Genomic DNA, 4,180 nt, shown 5'->3' with positions numbered 1-4,180 from the left:
CAAGCTCCTCCATCGCCATAGGGGTGTGTACAAGCACACTCCCAGTCTCATTTTGAGCCTTGTTCTACCTCAAATCTTCAGCAGCATGTTCCTCGTTGGTGTCAGCCTACTTGTCCACAGTGAGGACCTTGCATTCTTTCCTCGGATTTACCTCCGTGTTGCTAGGAAGAGTGTTGGAAGGTCTCTCAGGTATCCTGCTGCTCAACTGACCCACTTGTATCTCTAAGTTCTGAATTGAAGACCTAGTCTCTGCCATAAAGCTATGCGTGTCCTTCGAGAGCTTAGAATCTATTGTGGCTAAGTCAGAAAGGCTTTGATGAGGCTTCTCCAATTGCTGCTGAGATGGTTGGAATTGTCTGTTGTTGAACCTGTGTTGATTGTGATGGTAATCAGTGGCTAACAGAAGGGGGGATTAAATCTTAGCCCCTTTTCCCTGAAAATTAATTTCTGACTTTTAAAGGAAATTCAGGAGATATTTCTGCTTTTTGTCTCGTGTTGAGTTGAGAGACATTTTTGTTTTGTAATACGCAAAAATTTGCCTCTCAACAAATTTCCTACCGGCAAGTGTACCGAATTATCGTCAAGTAAAAACTCACAATAGACTGAGGTCGACTCCCACAGGGATTGGTTGGTTGATCAACTTTAATTGGAGAATTGTTCTAGTTGAGCGAAATCAGATTTCATTGAGAATTTCAAAAAGTAAATTTGGCGGGAAACTTAAATTGCAATAATTAAATGACAGAAATTAAATTGCGTGAAATTAAATGACAGAAGCTTAAATTGCAAGAATCTAAAAGAAATGGGGAATTAGCATGAAATTAAAGAGTAGAAAGTAAATAGAATGGGTAGATTAGAGAATGGGGAGTTCATTGGGGTCAGGAGATGTCATAATTCTCCGGATCAAGTTCATTTTCATCTCCTCGGCAATTAATTCATTCATTGATCTCCTTGGCAATCTTAGGTGATTAGATTCCAATTCCTTGGCAATTTAATCTCTCTAAGTATGAACAAATTCCCAATTCCTTGATTTAAGTGCTCATGGGAAGAGATGAAGTATGGTCACTGATTATACCACACAAATTCATAGATCAAAGTATTGGTAGGATTACATGTCACTATATCCATCCAAACCCCAATCTAATCCAATGTGAAAAAGCATTTCTAGCATGATCTCCTCATTCCTCTTCCAAGGTTTCGAGGAGATCCAATCCTGAATAGCTTCTTTCCCAAGATAACTATCCAATTGGATGAAGACCAAAAGCTTTCTAGCAAAATCAAGAGAAAAGAAAGAAGAAGATGAATGAAAACTAATATTGATCCATTGAATTAGATAGAGCTCCCTAACCCAATGAAAAGGGTTTAGTTGTTCATAGCTCTCAAAATGGAAATTTAAATTAAAAGGTACATTCTGAATTCCCAAAAATGAAAAGTGCAGTAAGTGTAAACAAATTAGAAAAATCAGAAAAAAGGTTCTCTTTAACTCAAATTCTAAGCTATTTATACGATTTCTTCCATTGATCTTCAAGCAAATGAATTGGGCTTTTGGCTTTGCTGGAATTGGGTTGAAAATGGCTCCAATTGGTTTTTGTTGCTGTTGAGAAGAAATCTGTTTGAATTGTGAGTTTTGATGCTTCACGTTGGAGTCAACGCTTGATGGGCAACGTTGACTCAAACTCCATTTAGAACAAAACCAGAAAAACCAGAAAGTTTGCTGTCGTTGGCAATTGACTCAACATTGGAGGGCCAACGTTCTGCTTCCCCACGCGTACACGTGCACTAGGCGTGCACGTGAAGACTAGATTTTACTTCTTAACGCGTGTGCGTACACCATGCTTACGCGTGAGTTGCCCTTTTTCCCATCCACGCTGATGACTGCGCATCATGTACCCTTTTTCTTATCTAAAAGGACCCTAAAAAGAGCATAATCTCATTGAATCAATGCAATTTCATGAACCAAATGATATATATTATGGTACATTGCTTTGAAATGGGTTTGTGCTGAATTTTAGGTGAAAAGAGCAACAAAAGGGGAAGGAAATAGCAAATAAAGCTGGGTGTGTGAAGTTGGGCGTGTCACCTGAAGCTTTGGGCATTGCACGCCATGCTTTTGAACAAACTCTCAACAATGGGCGTGCTACTTGAAGCTCTGGGTGTGGCACGCCAGGCCAGCATTCCAGCAAAGAAGGTTGAAAATTTTTACATGGGCCTGCCACTTGGTGCTCTGGGCGTGGCACGCCAAGATTGTCAAGCCAAGTTTCAAAGAGTGCGTGCCACTTGGTACTATGGGCATGGCATGCGAGGCTTAAGTTCCAGAGGAGTTATTTTGGGCCCCACTATGGGCATGGCACGCTAGTGCGGTGTTTTTACAACCACAGACTAACCGGCAAGTGTACCAGGTCGTACCAAGTAATACCTTACGTGAGTAAGGGTCGATCCCACGAGCATTGATACGTAAAAATTTAGAATTCACGTACAACCGGCAAGTATACCGGGTCGCATCAAGTAATAAAACTCACTAAGAGTGAGGTCGATCCCACAGAGATTGGTAGATTAAGCAATTTTAGTTAAATGGTATAATTAGTCAAGCAAACATGATTTTAATTTCATGAGATTTGTGATTTTTGAATATAATTGCAAAAATTAAATGACAAGGAATTTAAAGAACTAGAATAGAGAAAGAAAGTGAAAGTAAACAACTGAAACGTAAAGTGCAAGGAATTTAAATGACATAGGAAATAAATTGCAATAAAGTAAAGATTGCAGAAATTTAAAGAGCAGGGGAATAGATTGCAAGAAATAGAAAAACAGAATGTAAATGGCAAGAATGATAAATTGCAAGAATGTAAAAAGGAATTGGGTAGTGGGTATTCAAAATAACTAAAGAACAAAAGAGATGAGAATTAATGATAGAGAGATCATTAGGGATCAGAGATGTAAATTATCATGAATTGACTTGGTTCAACTCCTTCTCAATCATGGGTATAGATCCATGGCAGATTGTGAATAATTGGATCCCAATCTCTTGGCAATCCAATTTCTCTCAACAAAATCAATTGCCACTCTCGTGATCTAATTGGTCATGAGAAGAGGTGAAGCTCAATTTCTAATCCAAAGCCACACAACTTCCAGGATCTCAACCAAGGGAGGTTACATCTCACATACCAACCAAAAGTATATTAATCAAAGAAATCATGAAAGGATAACTCTAAACTGAATTCTATGGATTCTTTTTCAAGTTCACCATACAATTCATGTAGATTCAATCCTTCTCTCGAATGTAATTGAATCTGTGAAGAACAAGAATTTCCTCTTGGATGAACTATTTAAATTGAGAAAGAGAAGAATTGTTGTCAATCCATTCAAATAAACAGAGCTCCTCCCTCTAATGAGAGTGGGGTTTAGTGAATCATAGCTCTAAATTCAACAACAATTGCAAGAGTAAACATTAAAATTGAGTAAAGAGGAAATAAAAAATGAAGAATGAAGAAGAAGAAGAAGTTCTTCAAACTCCTATTTGAAAGTTGCAAGAGAGACAAAATAGCTTTCGGGTATACTCCCCAAAAGCTTTGAAAGCTGTCAAAGTAAGCTACTAAAAGTGCATAGTAAAAGTTTCTAAGTGTCGGAGAGGAAACCCCCAAGTACAAAATTCCACTCTATTTATACTACTCCTAAAGCTCATTTGGAGGTCCTCAATTGGGTTGGCAATGTGGGCTTTTCCATTGTTAAGTTCCTGGTCCAATGAAGGAAGAAGTTGCCTTTGAAAAGGGTGTAGAGAACAAGAGCCATTTCTTCATAGATTCTGGCCCAAAATAGGCGTTGCTGCCAATAACGCAAGTTCTATGCATGTTGACAACGTGCAAGGAATTTCCTGGGCTTGGGCGTTCCCAGCCCAAATTGTTGCTAAGTGTTTTGGCCTTCTCTGAATTCAGTTTTGATGCCTAAAGTTGCCTCTCGTTCGAGCTTCAATTTCATGCTTCACTATAGACTATTAACCATGGTTGAAAAGCTCTGAATGTCAGCTTTCTAACGCAACTAGAAGCACCTCAATTGGATCTCTATAGCTCAAGTTATGCTCCTTTGAAGAGGGGACGGTCAGGCTGCCTGGGCTGGGCGTTTTTGGTGAACACGCCCATGACAACGCCCAGTGTTTCTGAGGCTCTAAATGTAGCTGGCTCTTGAA

Source organism: Arachis stenosperma, chromosome 3 (genome assembly GCF_014773155.1).
Source record: "Arachis stenosperma cultivar V10309 chromosome 3, arast.V10309.gnm1.PFL2, whole genome shotgun sequence".
Taxonomy (NCBI): domain Eukaryota; kingdom Viridiplantae; phylum Streptophyta; class Magnoliopsida; order Fabales; family Fabaceae; genus Arachis; species Arachis stenosperma.
This window is presented reverse-complemented; position numbering follows the sequence as displayed.